At 33.2% G+C, this 19,913-nt stretch overlaps 2 long non-coding RNA genes across 2 annotated transcripts; one reads left to right on the top strand and one right to left on the bottom strand.

The window, feature by feature from the left end:
- Positions 1-386: 386 nt before the first annotated feature.
- LOC145558468 (uncharacterized) lies at positions 387-7,340 on the top strand. The gene is made up of 5 exons (XR_014092490.1): positions 387-595; positions 774-881; positions 4,103-4,226; positions 5,085-5,251; positions 6,789-7,340. It is a non-coding gene; the product is annotated as an uncharacterized LOC145558468 (long non-coding RNA).
- A 7,618-nt stretch (positions 7,341-14,958) lies between these two features.
- On the bottom strand, positions 14,959-19,243 carry LOC145558467 (uncharacterized). Its single transcript, XR_014092489.1, has 3 exons — positions 18,950-19,243; positions 17,809-18,052; positions 14,959-15,218 (listed from the first exon to the last, which is right to left on the bottom strand). It is a non-coding gene; the product is annotated as an uncharacterized LOC145558467 (long non-coding RNA).
- Positions 19,244-19,913: the final 670 nt, after the last annotated feature.

The raw sequence follows: 19,913 nt of genomic DNA, 5'->3' as shown, positions 1-19,913 counted from the left end.
AAAAGTCATTTAAAGTAATTATCAGATCGAATTATAGTAAAAATCAGTGTATTATTAAAAACTGTTATTTTAAATTAAGGTGCTGTTATTAATTTATCAAATACTGTTATTAAGTCATTAAGTACTGTTATTTATCCTAAATAAAATATACCAAAAAAAAAAAATTAAAATAAAAATCTGACGTCACTTGGTATTGGGCGGGGTAGCCTATATCGGGTAGCGGTCCATCATCCCCCGTCACAATTGATAGTATCCTCAACCGTTAAAAAGTCTCACCTATGCCCGTTAGGAGCAGTAGTCCCGCGTGGGAATGGCGTGCAAATGCTGACGTGGCACTTTACTTTTTTTAAGAAATAAAAAATTTGTAGCTAACTCTCACCTGTGACTTTGCCTCAAAATAAAAATACACTCTCACCCGTGACTTGTTAGTAGTGAGTACCCTTCTTTGACTCTTTGACTTTCCTCTCTCCTCTAAGCTCTTTCTCAGATTTCTCATCTCACTTTTTCTCTCTAGAGCTTTTTCTCTAAGCTTCGACAATGGGGATGGCGCATGCGTTGCCAAAAAGTGCTTTGTGATCCTCTCATGGCTTTTAAGGTAAGGTAATGTTTTGTTTTTTCTGATTTTATCTGTTACAGATTTGAAAAACTCTAATTTCAGGAAAAAATCTCAAAGTTGAACTTGTATTTCAAGAACAATTGCTGACGGTTAACGGATCTAGAACGAATTGGGTTTTAAGAACATAATTGGGTTTTGATTGTATTCATTCAATTAGGTTTCTTGGGATTAATTTTATGGTTTGATGAGAAAGAAAGAAATACCGGTGTCAAGCGGCAACGCCTAAAGAAGAATGCTCGAAGAATCGAGTTTCGCTGTTTCCGAGGTCAGTGTTGTAAAGAATTGTTCTTTCTACCTTTGAAGAATATATTTTAAGAATTTGTTTCCATGGTTGCCTGGTTATTTGCCTTCTAAAATCAATCATAAAGGAGTTTATCCTATGGATTGCTCTTTTCTCTTTAATTATTGATGGTTCAAACTTAAGGGTATAGTTTGATGAAATTCTAAAAGTTTGCATTTTGATGACAAATTATTCATCTTTCTTTTTATGCTATGCAAATGCACTTCACCTATTTATTAGTTTGCCCCAACTCCAAAGTATGCATATTAGAGTTTATTTTATTCATATCAATTAATTACTCAGTATCAAATAAATCAAATAAAATAAAAAATTCAGGTCCAAATCATTAAATCCCTTTAAAAAATATGAAATTGTTATGTAGACAGCCTCCAATATCATCAGGAACTTTATAGTAATTGTGCTTGACACCGATGTTCTTTTTACTCATGCTAAAAGACAATGCCATTTAAAGAATAAGGTGATAAGCACATGAATTTTTATTAAAAGATAATACATAATTTGATTACACTGACCACTATATATAAGACATACTTGCAAATGCATGTCAACCACTTTAGTGGATTTGAAATAATGTTTTCCTTAAAGGTCTGTTAGTGCTATTTGTGTAAATATGAGAAGGAGAAAACAATAATGAAAACATATGAAACTACTCATAATAATATTGCATAATTAACATAACAAAGTACAAAGCATTCTACGACTTAAATAAGCTAACCTTAACCACAACTAATCCCTACTATTAAGCTCCACTAACTAACATTATTCTCAAAGTGGAGAAACAAACTCCACGTACCACAACTACTAACATTGACTAACTATAATTATTGACTCCTAACATTAAGCAACTAGTGGTAACTAACTAACTAAAAGATAAGAAAGCATAACATTCCTAATAATTTGAAGCAATACACCAACACACCCCCTTGCTTCAAAGCCACCAACACCAACGACCATATTGTGACGACGGACTTCGACTTGAACTCGACATACATTAACTCACGATACTCAAGGCACCACAACCACGACATAACCACGACACACGACTTTAAAAGAGCTTACTCTCTTCTTTTTCGACATTTTGAGCTAAATTGGTATGCGCTTTCTTTTGCTTATCCCTTTGCTTATCCCAACACCTATCTTCCTTGTGACCATACCTCTTGCAATAGTAGCATTGGACTCTACTCATGGATGAACTTTGTCCTTCAAATTGATCACCACTATCATTTTCTTCTTGACCACGACCGCAACCACAACCACCTCGACCATAACCACGACCACTTCCATCACGACCTCGACTACCCTCATAATACCTTCCATTTGACATTTGTCCTTCAACTTGAAAGGCTTTTTCATCTCCTTCATTCTCATGAGACTTTGAAATTCTATCTTCATGAGCTATAAGGGAACCCATTAATTCATCAAAACTATAATTAGACATGTCTTTAGACTGTTCAATTGCCGCAACAACATGATTAAAATTAGGGTTTAAACTCCTTAACACCTTACACACAACATTTTATCACTAATATTTTGACCAAAAGATCTCATTTGGTTAACAATTTTGATACTCTAGACAAATATTCATGCACCGACTCTTTTTCTTTCATTAATAGTGACTCAAAATTACGACGAAGGTTTTGTAATTTAACAGATATTACCTTACTATCACCCCTATACTCAGTTTTTAGGATATCCCATTCCTGCTTGGATGTCTTTGCGGATAAAAGTCTAGGGAAAATATCATCATCTACTCCCGATTGAATATAAAACAATGCCTTTGCATCCCTTTTGCGATTTTCACGCAACTTTTGATTTGGCTCCGCCGGCGACTCCGTCGGTTCTACATACCCACACTCGACAATATCCCACAACTCTTGAGATTTGAACATTGTTTGCATTTTGATACTCCAAAGATGATATTTTTCACCTTTGAAAACTGGAATTAAGGGTTGTGTATTTGCATTTGAACCATTGGTTGCCATACTTACTAAAAAAAACTTACCCACAAAAAATACTACGACAATCATGCACTAAAAAAATAAAACACGACTTAACCTTTTGGTTTCACTCAAAACCAATCTCACGACACTCACGACATTTAATTTTGTTTTAGGATCGGAATCTGGATTAGCTCGGATACCATGTTAGTGCTATTTGTGTAAATTTGAGAAGGAGAATACAATAATGAAACATATGAAACTACTCATAATAATATTGCATAATTAACATAACAAAGTACAAAGCGGCATTCTACGACTTTAATAAGCTAACCTTAACCACAACTAATCCCTACTATTAAGCTCCACTAACTAACATGATTCTCAAAGTGGAGAAACAAACTCCACGTTCCACTACTACTAACATTGACTAACTATAATTATTGACTTTTAACATTAAGCAACTAGTGGTAACTAACTAAAAGATAAGAAAGCATAACATTCCTAATAATTTGAAGCAATACACTAACAAGGTCATTGTATATTATGTAATTAATTATAATTGAAATAATGTTTTCCTTAATAGCTTCTAAATCCTATGAATATGGCTGACAATCCTTATTTTGCCTTCAATCTTAATTAGTTTATATCAAAGGATTCAAAGCCTAATGATAATCGAAGAGGGAGAGTTTTTAGTATACCGAAAGTTAGATCACTTAATAAATTGTTTGTTATTATTATGTATAGAGACAGAAAAATTGGTTGTTTGTATCATGTTCGACTAAGGTCATAATTGAGTGATGATTCATCCAACTCATGGTCATGTTGGTTCAGGTTTTTTAAGTCTCTTTTAAATTAGCTTATTATGATTATTAAATCAATATTAGTCGCACTGATTTTTGAGTTGGCTAATTTCAGTCTTGTAAAGTTATACTACGAGGTTTTGGTTGTATAATTCAAGTTTGGGGCATATAATCATGTACGTTGTGACTTGTGAGTATGTGTTTTTGTCCACAGCTTGCATAATGTAACTAGAGGGGCTTTTTTTGTTAATTTTATTTAACGTGCTATATACTAATTAACTTGCATGTATTCACATTTTCTCCCTTGTGTCGAGCTCTTAGCTAGCTAAATCTAATATGACTGCGACACAAATCAAATTAAATTCTTTGAGTTGTTTAATATAAACTTTGTATCTCCATTTGCATAAATATTGATTACATGATCTGCATGTTGTAATCTTTGCAGGTCTATTTCATGGGATCCCTCTTGAATTGAAAGATTTAATTACAGTTTTTCAGTATGAGACCAATTTAGGTTCTCGAAGTTTGAAAGATCAAGTGCTTGATTTTGAAGCTTGGATCTATCAAAGGTACTAAGGAAATTCCTTTCTACATATGTGCATTCATCTTTCTTTTCTCATGGGGTCAACTCACAGGTTAAGCAACTAAGTTTTTTTTTTTTTAAAAAAGTGAATATCGAATGCATTATTTAGAGTGACATATTAAAGTCTACATACATGTAAAGTTCTTGTTGCAAAGCTTTTGGAGGGATCACTGGCCTATGATGACATATGGTTTGGAGGCAAGACAAGGAACCCTTAGAACATTAAGAAGTTTTCAACTGGTTTTTTGGCATGTTGTTTGCAAATCCAGGTTATTTTTTCACCTTGAACCATGATATATCATTGTGTACCATTACCCTGATTAACATTTGGTCCTATCTGTCATCATTTCAATTAGTATGCTACATTTTATGCAAACAAGCATTCCCTCATGAAGTGAATTTTGGTTTCTAATTGAATTCTAAAGAATAATGTTATATGAACAGTCAACAACTCAAACCTTCATATTTGGAATTTCACTTTAGCCTTTTGTTTCTTTTATAATAGTGGGTTATAACATATTAATTAGGTAATTATTGATGGAAGGGGCAGAAAAAGTATGGTGGAGGAGGTGAGGCAATATTGATTGAGTTGCTATTTTATGGGTCTAAGATATGACATTGATTACTTTTGTTTTCTTTTGGGGAAAGAGATTCGATGTGTCTCTTCCACCAAATCTGCGTTTTAGAAATATCATTATTGATTATACCCATGTTTGTTAAGACTTCTTTTTCTTTTTTTTATTGCAATGCATTTTCTTGTGACGGTGTCTCTTGCTTATACTGATGTTTGATTACAATTTATATTATGGTTATCTGTATAATTCTATGTTTTTATCCGAAGCAGGTATAATACTCCCAGCAGCAAGTCTGCAACTACACCTAGACTTACCAAATTAGTCAAGGCAGGATAACTTAATCAGATGTTGATTTACCTTCTCCTGTTCAGAATACGCGCCTTTTGATTTGAAACCGTCCATTACTTAATCCACCACCAGAGTTTCGTCACCAGAAGTATGTTTTAACTGATTCTTTGATATCTCATTTTCAATTAAAGTTTTTGGTGTTGTTTTATCAGTGTATGGCATACTTAGATGCTCTTGGTATAATCTTTAGAACTCATCTGTATAATAAAAAGGAAAAATTGTAAATAATAATCCCAACTTTGCTCCATTTTCTTTTAATAATCCCAACTTTGGGGGTTGTTTTCTTTCTTCAATCTCATTGACCGGTTACCGGTTGAATGGGTTTTTTACTTATTTTTTTTCTTTAAATGACACCTGGTGCAGTTTTATTGGTTGAATTTTTTTAAAAATAAATAAATAAATAAAAAGGAAAACTGAAATCCCCCGATCCTTTCCCCCTTCCCTCACCGGAACCCCAAACCCCACCCTCCACTCCTATTCCCTCGCCGGTAAACCCATCAATCTCCTCCCGCCGGTAAGTCTTCCCTTTAACTCCTACAACCTCCGGAAAATCGGTACCAGCGGGGGGGGGGGAATTCTATGTGAAATCCGACAAAAACCTTCCAAATTTTTATTTCATCTTTGCTGTTAATGACGATTGTGACTTTGTGAGAATTGATTTGAAGCTAGAAGGTTGTTTTGAAGGGGTTTTGAAGATGGGGTGGAGTTTTTTGCCTGAGATGTAGGTGTTTGTTAGGTATATGCATTGCAAGTGTCGAAAGATGGTGGTGGTGCGGCGGTTGGTTAGGAAGATCGAGGAGAGAGAAAATGAGAAGGGAGGAGGCCTGGTGGTGTTTTGTGGTTTTTGATCGAGCGCCGAAGGTTTCCGACGCGAGGGGAGGTTTCAGGGGAGTCTGGTGTTTTTGATGTGTGGGCATGGATTTTTTGGTGGCAGAGGGCAAGGCGGTGGATGAGGTTGGGGCGTGAGGGTTCTAGTGGGAGGCTGGGTGTTTTCTGGTTTTTTTTATTATTTTTTTTTGCACCAATGATAAGCTGACACGTGTAATATGACCTACTATTAGAGTTCATTGACTTTTGTTGATCGGTTTGGGATTGAAGAAAGAAAACAACCCCAAAAGTTGGGATTATTCTAGAATAATCCAAAGTTGGGATTATTAAAAGAAAATGGAGCAAAGTTGGATTATTATTTACAATTTTTCCTAATAAAAATTGTAGGAAGTGATAATTTTGTGACGGGTATCGAATTTGATTTGTAGAATTGTAAACTTTAAGGTGATAATATTTTCTTTGTTGAATATATAGGTGTATTTGCAAGTTAATTTGATGATTTTTAGATTGGAAAATTAAGAGAATATTGTTTTCAGTTACTTGAAATCGAATGTGATTAGTAGGAATGCGATATTCTTTTATGGGAATTAAATAGGATTGCCTGGAATATAATATTCTTTAGTGGGAATTGAATGGGATTGGTAGGACTGTAATACTCTGATGCAAATATTTGTTTTTGTGGCTTTAGGACCCAAGATATTTTTAAGCCATCATAGTTGCACGCTCAGTTAATAAGGCAAAAGGTAAGTGGCTTTAGGACCCAAGATATTGAAAGCTCTCTTTTTCACTATATGCAGGATGATAGACAAACTTCGTGGCGGATGCGGGCAGTACGTGGCTTTAGGACCCAAGAGATTTGAAAGCCGAAAACACTTGCCTCATCCTTGTGATTTGTTTACAAGCACCTTGAACTGAAGCTATCAAGATGGTTTTGGGCTACACCAGACTGCATAATTCTTAGGTCTTCTGATTACTTCTTTAATTAAGCCGAAAGCACTTGCCTCATTCTTGTAGTTTGTTTACAAGCATCTTGAGCTGAAGCTATCAAGAATTCATGATACTATGGGTGAAGAGTATCATGTTTACAACTAATTATTATGGCTTCATCTATTAACGAATTGTATTATGTTAATGTATGGCAGATTTAGTGTATGCAATTGCTATTTTCATGTTAGTAATCAGATTGTATTATGTCAATGTATGGAAAATTTAATGCAATTGCTATTTTTATGTTATTATTTATATTCATGTTAGTAATCAGATTACTGCAGAAGAATGTACCCCTTAGTGAAACATTGCCCAAAAGTTATATGATTATGAACAGAAGAGTATTAAAGAATTACTTAAGGTATCGACCCCTTCATGAAACATTATATGCAAAGATTTTATTGCTGCTGTCTTTTCTTTTGGAAGCCTGTTTACATGTGTATTTAATTTATAGGTTTCATTTATTAACGGATTGTATTATGTTAATGTATGGCAGATTTAGTGCAAAGGATACTTGCATAAGAAAAAGGATAAGAAAAAGTAGTGTAGAGGTAGTACAAGAAGAACAAAATATACTGAATGATTAATTAAATAAGTCATCTCTATTTAATACTATGATAATATTTCATTTTTATCATGGAGATTTTATTATTTAAGTAAATGGTAGATTATTATATGAATATACAAAATAGGAGGCTATATGTTTGATATTTTAGCCAATTAGTTTTTAAATTCTTTTATAAGAAAGGAATGTTATGTGTGTTGTTGATATGTGAGCATTGGGTTTAATTGACTAGATAAAAGGAAATTGTTGGGCACCTATTTGTGAGTGTAATGCAAAGGATTTGAGCAAAATTATATGAAGTTGGATTGGTTATAAGAATTGTTTGTGAAAAATTAAAGGTACTTTGAAACAAGCAAAAATACGAAAACATGTCCATAGTTTGCTTATTAGTCCAAAAAGACAACTAAAGTAACAACTACGTGAGTATAAAATATCAACACCCAAGTTAACAATGACCAAAAGAACTTATCTACTACCTTTAAAACTCGGATTTCCACATTGTTTAGCAAATGTAAACAGTGATTTCTGAAAGGAATAGTGACTTCCCGATTTTGCCCTTTTTTTTTAAAATGCCCTTCTGTCTTCTTCTTTTAATCCTTCTCCTGTACGCAATCATCTTATTTTTTCATTTCACTTGATATTACTTCTCCATATTGTTTTTTTTTTTTTTGCTTTCTTCGCTATCGCCATTGTTGAAGCAGATTGCGAGGTAATTTTGTTTTGATTTTGGAATATAATTTGCGTTAATTGGGTTAATAATGTGAGATTGATTAGGTTTAGAATTTACTTTTTGATTTGATTTTTTGTATTTAGGTTTTTTTTTAAAGACTTGCATGTGTACAATTTACTTTCTGATTTGAATTTTTGTTAAAGTTGAGTAAATTGAAGTAGGCAAAGTGAAATTAAAGGTAGAAGTAACTGATGATTGGGATGTTGCGATCATGGCGTTTACAGGTTCGAATAAGTGTACGGAGTATGCCAATTTTGCGTTAAAAGATGTGATTAATTAGGGTTAAAATTTGGGTGTATTTATTTGCTTTGATTTTGATTTGGCCTGAATTTGTTTGTGTTACTGATTTTTTTTTTCCTTTCGTACATGCATTTAGATTGTTGAGGTCTGTTTTTTACCTTGAATTTGAACATTAATTTGAATGGTTATGTGTGGGAATGTCTTTTTTTTTTCCTTGAATTTGTAAAACAATTAGGTTGATATTGTGAGAATAATCTGGTTTATGTGTTGGATGAATCGGGTTATTTTTCAGCATGCATTTAAGTTGCAACAACGTTGTTATTGATTTTATTGAAGTTTTTACAGTGTTAGAACATTTTTTGACTTGCATGCATTAACTTTGAGATGTTAATGGTATGTTTCCTTCTTTAGGTTCTGTTATATAGTTTGATCAATTATGTTTGTTTTGATTTAATGTGGATGACACAATAGATGAGGAAGAAGAAGATGAGAATAGTAAGAGAAGTATCCCATAACTCAATTAGTGACACTTGGAGTGCACTTCCATTTGAAAATGATAATATGAGTGGAAGTACACTGCAAGTGTCACTCATTAAGTCGTAGGGATGTCAATTGCCAAGAGCTACGAGTCAAGAGTGCAACATATTGTAATAATTAGATTTAAAATAAATTCAAATCAAATCAAATGCATTTTCATCTTGTGAATCCACATTCGAGCTACGAGTCAAGAGTGCAACCTATTGTAATAATCACATTTAAAATAAATTCAAATCAAATCAAATTCATTTTCATCATGTGAATCCATATTCTAAACTATAAATAATGCAAGTATCATATGTAATAGACCCTTGAGCTAGAGTATTATTGTAGACACCTAAAAATGTCTCCCCAAAACCAAACCAGATGATGAACAACCTTTCACTGCCATTATTGATCGGGTTGAGTATTTAATCTTTAGAGTGCTTAAATCCATATGCAAATCCCAATACATTTAATAAACCAATCAAATTCCAATCTCATTTCCCCAAAACATAACTTATTTTCTTCTTTTCGTGCCTTTAAACCCAAAATAATTCATTTTGTGTCCTTTAAAATTATTCATTTCGTGTCCTTTTTATAAAAACGTTTATTTTAGTTTATTTTGGTCTTCAATATGGGTCCAATTATTGAAAATTTAAATTGTGCTGGAAAAGAGCTTTCCAACGATATATTATAAGTCCAAATCCGAGTTATAACGAATAAGTTATGACCAAAATATTAAACTAAGCCCAAACCAAACCTAAGCCCACCTTACCTACGACCCGATGATCATGTGGAGGGTCCAAAGGATTTAATACCATTATTAAACCAATTAGGATTAATTGGAAGCTTCTATAAGTTTCTAAAATATCTTAATTATCCTTTTTGAAAAGATAAAATTAAAGAGTTTGAAATTGAATAAAATTTTTCTTTTTAAAAGTTCTAATTCTATTCAAATTGAAAGACGTTCAAAGATAGACAGATATTATTTTCGTGCCTCATAATCTTTATCCAAATATTATATGTTTGGATAGCCCTTGAAATTATCTTTCCAATGATATATTATAATATCAATTCTGAGCTATAACGGAAAAGATATGAATAAAATATCAAACTCTATCCAAAAATGACACCGTCTCACTATTTTGGTCATATCTTTTATTCTACAAAATATTTTAAATCTTATTTTAATTGAGTTAGAAAGGAGACTTCAAGAGATTTCCAACGATATCTTATTTATCTTATTCCGATTTTTAGATCAAAAGATATGATAAAAACAAAAACCGCAAAAACTGCAGTCTATCGAGTTTTATTCCGATTTAATTCGGATCTTATCTTGTTTTTTCGACCCTTCTTTTTTCTCTATAAATAGAGGTCATATCTCCCATTTTTTAAATGATCAACAATCTTGATCATCAAATAATTCTCTTCTCCCTCTTTATCCTAAATACTAGCCACCCTATTCTCTCAAAATACTTCCCCTAAGCACTCTAAGGAGTCTATACAATACCCAAAGTTCTATACTTAAACCAAGGCGTGAAAGCTATAATTATCTGAGGTTTTGGACCAAATCAACTCTACTTTTTATTTAATTTAATTGTGTCAATTTGATTCATATTTTAATTGAAGTTACTAATAGTTTATTCATGATGTAGCAATTTAAGGAAACGCGAAAAGTGAGTAATTAATCACTTAATTACTCTTATTTTTATTCTTGTTGCAAGTATCATGATTAGGCTAATTTATGATTTGATTTGACTAACGATATTATAGTTAAATTGTTTCCAATATTAATGTTTATTCTATTATTATTTACTGATCAACATATTGCATGTTAAAGGGAATATGTAATTGAAAATCACGTTTAATAAGATAATTTAGACGGCTGTTTTAGGTTTCTTTTTAATCTTGTTATTAATTCAAGTGATCACAAATATTTTAGAATTATGTGTTGCATTAATATTCAACCAATTTATCCTAATGATAGATTGAAGCGAATTAAATCTTTGGTTGCATGCGTTTGAGATTGCAGGAATCACTTTTTACTATAAGAATCGAATAAAGGCCAATACGGGCGAATGTGACTCCATGACTCACTTCGTACCGTCATCCCTGATCCTCCTTTCGTGGTTCCGAACCATATGGAGTTAGTAATCTCATGGATTATGAATGGGGTGTAACCTTCACGGGTCAATCGTTGTTACCTATCGTTGTCCCTTAATCGTGGTTGCCTCAAATGATCCGTGAACGGTTTACAAGTTCCTTAAAAACTTGTTGGCGGCTCCCTACTTTCCTTGTCCCTAATCGTATTATATCAATTCCCACTTCCTAAGAGTGCCAAGCATATTCACAACATGCTTTAACGTAGGCGCACTTCAAACGACGCCTACAATTTGGCGACTCCACTGGGGAGGATTCTTGGTTATTTATCGATTTGAGTGATCGGTATTGAATTGAGATGAGTGGATGAGACTTGAAAGATTCTTGAATTGTATTCCTGCGATTTAATTGGCGTTGTCATGCATATGCAATTTTAGGTCACCTATTTTTCCACAATAGTACGTGTTCTACGTATGTGGCTAGCCCGGGGGATTTAAGCTCTATCAACCCGAAAACGTTCATGACAAAAAGGGTACGGTTCATCCGAATTTTAAATCAATCCAAACCATGGAGTCGAGTTCGATTTCATCATGAACTCGCGGAGCGGCCCGTTGACATACACCCTCAACGGAGGCTTCCTTGCAAACGCGTCCAAACTCTTAACCATGGTACCCTTTGACACCCAAAAGATTGACCATAGTGGAACATAGATCTTGACTTTAGGTTGCGAACTTCATTGCATCATGTTTGACGATGTGCTTATATGTGCATTTTTTTTACTGTTTTTTTTAATTATTTTTTTTTTCTCATATTAAACGCTTTTTATTTTTTTAGAGTCGAGTCATAGATTTTTTTTTATTTGAGTCAAGCCGGATTTTTATTCTCGTATCCTGCACAAGAGTCAACTTGTTTTGGTCATATCCAGAGTTCTAGAAAGAGTCATGTATCGTGCCACCTATGGATCTGTAGCCCCGAGTTTTATCTTTCATTTGGAGTTAGTTTCGTCCAAATCAAAGTCAGAGATAAAAAGTTATAACTGATATACTACAGCCTGTCCAGTTTAGGTGTCTTTTTAGCGTCAACTTTCTTTTTTTCTATTTTAATTTTTTACATATCTTTTCGTGTCAAGCTAGTCTTAGTCAAGTCCTTTAATCCGTGTCAACTCGTATAACATAGGATTATAGATTTTTTATTTATTTATTTATTTATTTACACCCATGAGTCCTAACTCTTCTAGAATTCTAATACTCTTCCTAGTTTCTTACGATTTTTGTGCTAACCTTAACATGTGTTCTTTGTCTTTGATTGTGGCTGATCTTATTTATGACTAACGATTGCCAATGGACCGTTTTCACCTAGTAAATAGTATAAACATTAAAATTGGACAAAATTAATCAAGTTAGTTTGTCTTGTAGTCTTCTGTGCTATTTGGTCATTGAGTCTTTTGTTTTTCACAACGTCCTCATGTCTAGCCTTGCGATCATACCACGAGTCTCAATAAACTCACCTAATCACACCTGTTGAGTCGTTGCACACACTTTATCTTCGAGTAATGCACTATATTGTTTATGATCGTATATTAGGACCATGCATGCATCGTTTTCCGTCGTAATAGGAATGAGTGGAGTATTTCACATCAATTTTCGAAATTGTTTCATATAGACTCCTCCTTTCCAATCCGAGTATTGAGTGAATGCATTAACTAAGTTCATCCTTACACAGTACTTGAGTCTAAAATCACTAGGCAATAGTTGGAAGAATAAGGAGAACGTCACTCCTTCCTTCTTTCCTTCTAATCAAAGCATCAACAACAAGAAACTTTTTTCCTCACCAGGCGGCAAGAAGTTACTCATAAACAGCCATGAAGACAATTCACGATGGAAGCTTCTCACCAAGATTTCTTGTTTTCTTCTTCTTTTTTTTCAAAACCTTCCCCCTAAAAAGTCTAGCATAGGTTCTCCTTATCCATGTGTCTATGTGTCACATTTCTTACCTTCTTCATAAATGAGCATCTCTTTCTTACATTCGATCACGTAATTAGCAAAATAAAAAAAAATTACCGAACTAAATACAAGGTACACCAATGACTTGAGGCACCTTTGCAACCCTTCATTCCCTATTAACCATTCAATCACATATCCATTTCTTCATCAACCACTTTGAGCCTTGTCTAACGATTAACCTTATTTATTCAAGCCACATTCACTTAAACCTGGGATGGGAAGGTGTTCAGTTTGTGTAACAGTCAGAAAGCAAGTTCAAATAAAAAAAAAAAAAAAAGAATAAGTAAATAAAAAAAAAAAAAAAATGTCTAAGGGCAAGTGTTCCAATGTCTTTGATATGAACACGTCTCAAATTGCGTCTCTCATCGAGTGCTTATTGGTACCATGCCTGAGAAACATGAATGCTAAGTGAATGATGGACCGCATGATCTGAGATTGCCCACATTGATTCAAACAAAAAAAAAATCAAAGCAAAAAAAATGTTGAAATAAAACTTGCAAAGTCCAATTCACAATTACACATCTTGGGGGCTTTTCACGGGTCTTAAGCCTTTTACCCCTTTCTTCTTCAAACCATCAATTTAACCATATTACAACCCTTGAAAGGCCTCTTTAAGGTGTACATACACTTGTGCAAAGTTCGGTTAGAGCTACGTTCGGCCTGATTCCTAACAGATACATAGGCAACCTCACATCGAGGTGCGGCCACATTCATATTTATATCCATGCATGATCGAGTCAAAGAATATCCAATGCTTACCCCTACCCATCTAGAGCTAGACTTGGGGGCTTGAACCCACATCATTTAGCGTACCCAACCTAAAGAGTCATCATCTTTGACTCTTCTCACATATATTTCCATCACCATAACCCTTGCAGCCAGTCTTAGTATCACATTCACACACTTCACTCACACATCCATATCCATATCGATCATCCTTCCCTGTAAGAACCCTTTATCATGAATTCTTGTTTCAAAACTATGCATGTTTCATCATCTTTCAAGACAACATTCATTAAAAGAAACATTGTATACTTGCTTAGCTTCCTGACCTGAGCAATGTTCATTGTTTCATGCATCGCATAATATGCTGAGCAACATTTATATATCAATGTTTTGTAATCATACAAAGCATATAGTCTTGATTTGTAATCATAAAAGCATATCGTGCCTAGCTCCTTGACCTAAGCAACGTTCATAATCACTTCATCTATATACGTGCTTACTTCCACTAGTGGAAAAAAGGTTATCCGTAACGGACAAAAAGGGCCCATCCGTAATGGGCAGCGTCCGTTACGGATGGTCATTGTTATTCGTAACGGGCACTGTCCGTTACGAATAACCCATTATTCGTAACTTACATTTCAAATGTCTGTTACGTATAACCCCTTATTCGTAACTGACATTTCAAATGTCCGTTACGAATAACCCCTTATTCGTAACTGACATTTCAAATGTCCGTTACGAATAATGGGTTATTCGTAACGGACATTTCAGGTGCCCGTTACGAATAAGGCCTTTATTGTATTAAAATAAGTCCTTATTCGTAACGGGCACCTCAAACGCCCGTTACGAATAAATGATTATTCGTAACTGACATTTGAAATGTCCGTTACGAATAAAGTTTTATAGTATATAATTAAATACTTATTTGTAACGGGCAACAAAAATTCCCGTTACGAATAAGTGGTTATTTGTAACTGACAACTCTCCTGCCCGTTACAAATAATCATTAAATTAAATTTTTTTTATTAAATTTTGGCAGCATGTATTTATATATAATTAATTTATATTAATTAAACCTGTTATAATAAACCTATTCCTGTAAATAAACAATTATACCGAACAATCTTTCATAAAAATTAATACAACGTAATATAAAAATTGAAGTAGTAATACATTACAAATAAAAACTTGTATAAATTTATCCAACACATACAACAACACTAATAATATTACTTTGTTCTACCTAAGCTAATAGTTATGCATTCAATAAATATTCACTTCTAAAGTATTGCGCCCACTGTTCTCGAACCACATTCAACTCGTCAACATCATACGGGGCTGTCCTTTGACAAAAATCCTATTGAAAAAAAAACATATGAATGAGGTTACAAAATAAAAACAATCCATAATAAAAACAATCATTAGAATAAATGTGATGGTCCAAATTAAAGAAATAAAACTCAAAATATAGAAATAAAACACATAACAACCTTAATTAACTTATATTTTGATTTCTATGAATTGAAATCAATGAAAAGTGAACATTTACTTACTTTTGGGAGCGTATAGAGCCAAAAAGGCTTCAAAATTGCCTAACAGACTTCTATCTTTCTCATCTTTCATGTATTGGTCCAAATTAACACAATAAAACACATAACATCCTTAATTAACTTATATATTAATTTCTATGAATTGAAATAAATGAAACGTGAACATTTACTCACTTTTGGGAGCGTATAGAGCCAAAAAGGCTTCAAAATTGCCTAAGGGACTTCTATCTTTCCCATCTTTCATGTATTCGTCCAATTAACACAATAAAATACATAACATCCTTAATTAACTTATATTTTGATTTCTATGAATTGAAATCAATGAAACGTTAACATTTACTCACTTTTGGGAGCGTATAGAGCCAAAAAAGCTTCAAAATTGTCTAAGAGACTTCTATCGTTCTCATCTTTCATGTATTGGTCCAAATTAACACAATAAAACACATAACATCCTTAATTAACTTATTTTTGATTTCTATGTATTGAAATCAATGAAACGTGAACATTTACTCACTTTTGAGAGCGTATAGAGCAAAAAAGGCTTCAAAATTGCCTAAGGAACTTCTATCTTTCCCATCTTTCATTTATTCGTCCAAATTAACACAATAAAACACATAACATCCTTAATTAACTTATATTTTGATTTCTATGTATTGAAATCAAGAAATGTGACCATTTACTCACTTTTGGGAGCGTATAGAGCCAAAAAGGCTTCAAAATTGCCTAAGGGACTTCTATCTTTCCCATCTTTCATGTAATCATCCAAATTAACACAATAAAACACATAACATCCTTAATTAACTTATATTTTGATTTCTATGAATTGAAATCAATGAAACGTGAAAATTTACTCACTTTTGGGAGCGTATATATAGAGCCAAAAAGGCTTCAAAATTGCCTAAGAGACTTCTATCTTTCCCATCTTTCATGTATTGGTTCAAATTAACACAATATAACATATAACATCCTTAATTAACTTATATTTTTGTTTTTATGAATTGAAATCAATGAAAAGTTACCATTTACTCACTTTTGGGAGCATATATAGCCAAAAATGCTTCATAATTGCCTAAGGGACTTCTATCTTTCCCATCTATCATGTATTGTTCCAAATTAACACAATAAAACACATAACATCCTTAATTAACTTATATTTTGGTTTCTATGAATTGAAATCAATGAAAAGTGACCATTTACTCATTGAGAGCGTATAGAGCCAAAAAGGCTTCAAAATTGCCTAAGGGACAGAAAGGTGCCAGTTACGAAATAAGTATTAATTTGTAACGGACACCTTACTTTCCCAATCAACAGAACTTCGTAAAAGGAAGACTAAATAATTATAACCAACTTCAATCTCATATTAACATTGATGAGTCTATCAATCTTTGACAATTTGTAAATTGTAACTATCATAATCTAATTGCTTAAATATAATTACCATGTGTCCAAATACCACTTTCAAAGATGAATAACATGAGTATATGTAAATGTACAGTTTATATCAACATAGTGCTCAAATGATCAAGCATTCATTCATTTTACCCACTAGATACATACCAAATCAGCAGTGGGAAAATTAAATATAAAGGGGAAAAAAAGGTGATTCTAAAACTCCTAAATATAGCCTTAATTAACATATATTTCTGAACAAGAAGTTAAACCACTCAGTCCACCAAAAATCCTCTTCATCAAGAAAAAGGGTAACACGCATGCAAGACATCAAGGGAATTGACTTTGGTAACACTTTCCCTATCTTAAGCTTTCTACTGATGTGATAAGTAGAAGCAAGAGGTAGATGGTGCATATAAACCATTATGTAGGTCAAATTTAGCCAAGCCCATTAAACAACTCAGGAAATTAGCAATAAACAGAAAAGGCCTGAAATGAACTCATCAGAATTGAAATTTCAGAACTGATTGGAACTGATCAGAACTGATAGAAACTGAAATTTCAAAACTGAAATTTCAGAACTGATCAGAACTGATCTAAACTGATCAAAACTTAAATTCCAGAACTGATCAGAACTAAAATTTCAGAATAGATCAGAACTGATCGGAACTAAAATTTCAGAACTGATCGGAACTGAAATTTCAGAACTGATTGAAACTAATCAGAACTGATCAAAAAAGACCCAGCTGCCTTTTTTTCTTTATCATACCCACTTGCACAAATTTTCTATAAGTTTGCTTATCTTATTAACATGCTCTGCCAATTTTCACAATTTCATCCAATAATCTAAAATGAAGTAGTCAATGATAACACACTAATATAATAACTCACCTAAATAGACTGCAACATATGGAAATTCGATCATCAAAAATTCCGCGAACCATGTCAAAAAAAGGAAAACAGAATGTTAACATAGTTATTGGCCATTTTCTGTAAGATCATGCTCACCAGTGTAGTTGATACAGCTCCACAGACGAGAGTTCTAGGCGACTGAGAGGATCCTTTAAGGCTTTGACAACACTTTCGCGTCCTAATCTCCATGGTAATGCAGCAAACTTAGTTGCAACTGCTACATCCATCTTTGGATCTTTCTCTTTCCGCTCCTTAATAAATCTATCAAAGAACTTATTTTCATGAAATATCAAGATAGCAGACCAGAATCAACAGCTCTACATTTCAGACTTCAGAGGAGCTAAATGCAAACAAAGCAAAATCATTAACTTATCTCAACTGCAATGACATTAAAGCTATACATATTACAAATCCACTATTATCAAATCATCTATGGGACAATGAAGAGTTGATTATAATAAAACAGCCAAATATACTCAAAAAAAAGTTGAAGCATATAATTATGCTAAAAGCAACACCATGCATGTTAACCAAATAATGTTGTAAGGTATATGAATCACTTATGAGTGCTCAAAACAAGATATTTTAATTGAAAATTAGAACGCATTGTCAAAAAAGTCACAAACAAAATCTTGAAACCAGAATGCACATGTAATAATAATGCCTTAATCATGTTTAAGTTTACATCGAAGCCATTGTAATATTGTGGTTTTTGGGGATTAGATGAGTCAACCGGAACCCAACACGATTCTTAAGCAATAACCCATTCCACTACTCAAACCCTTAATTTCACAAGCTGCAAAACAACAACTCAAATCTAATCAATTTTAATTTTTCCACAAAATCCAACATAACACTTTTGACATTTTAATCTGTCATATTCAACCAAAAACAAAGAATATATGATATTAGCTATAACGCCATGTATCCGTCACACTGCTTCTTGTTTAATCAAATCAATCAATTGAACACTAAATTAATCAATTCAACATTGAAACAATCAATAAAACAACGAACAAATCAAATGAACATCAAATTACGAATTTAAAAAGCAAGGATTCGATGAATTTTAGGCTTACATGTTGAATTTATACAGGCAAAGGAAGAGTATAACACAAATTAAACGAATTCAAATGCTGAATTCAATTTCTTAACTGCAATTAAAGAAGATAAATTGCATTGAACTGAAACAAATTGGATTGAAAATTTAAAGTAAGAAGGTGAGGAGAGAGAATACCTGGGTTCACAACTTTAAGTTTTGTATGCTTCAACTGGAGAATTGTCTTTGCTGATGTAGGGTTTTAGAGAAAAACAAGTATGTATTCATATCCAAGTTCCATTCACTTGATTTGGTAACGCATCGACAACCCTAAGAAGGGGAACAAGAAGAAGTAAAGCGAGTTTATAAATAAATAGAGAGAGAGAAAACGAAGCTTGAGCTGATAACCGAGCTGCTTCAATGGAGTTGCGGGAGTGAGGATGAGGACGACGGTCGAGCTGCTTCAACATTAGAGAGAGAAAGGGGAAATAATATTTTGAGACAGAGAGTGAGAAAGGGGAAATTAAAATTTAGGGTTTACTTTGAAACCTATTCGTAACGGGCAAGATTTGTTGGTTACGATTAGTTGGTTATTCATAACGGGCAATATTTGTTGGTTACGACTAGTTAGTTATTCGTAACGGGCAAGACTTGTTGGTTACGACTAGTTGGTTATTCGTAACGGGCAAGACTTGTTGGTTACGACTAGTTCGTTATTTGTAACGGACATTGAATTTTCCCGTTACAAATGATGTAATTGTAATGGCAAATCATATGCCTGTTACGAATAGCTTGTTACAAATAAGATTTTTTCCACTAGTGTTCCAAATCTAAGTGACGTTCAAGATCGCTTCTTTACACCATATATGATGCTTAGCTCCATAACCTAAGTTCATTCATATATCGTGTCACATGATGTAATTGTCCTTAGCCTCCTGGCCTAAGAACATGCATCAGGCATACATTATTTTCAAGACAAGCAATTCAATCCATACGATTCATTTCGTCTTGCTCAAGGAGGAAGTTCAAAACTTCTTCCCTTTTTCATTATTTTCTTCTAGGGAAGTTCAAAAACTTTTTCAAAATTTTTATCGAGGGAAGTTCGAAAATAAAAATTCATTTTTCACGTCTTTCTTTTTCTAGAGAAAGTCAGTACCTTACA

This window comes from Chenopodium album, chromosome 9 (assembly GCF_948465745.1).
Source record: "Chenopodium album chromosome 9, dcCheAlbu1.1, whole genome shotgun sequence".
NCBI classification, from domain to species: domain Eukaryota; kingdom Viridiplantae; phylum Streptophyta; class Magnoliopsida; order Caryophyllales; family Amaranthaceae; genus Chenopodium; species Chenopodium album.
The sequence above is the reverse complement of the archived record's forward strand: the minus strand, read 5'-3'. Positions and strand labels throughout refer to the sequence as shown.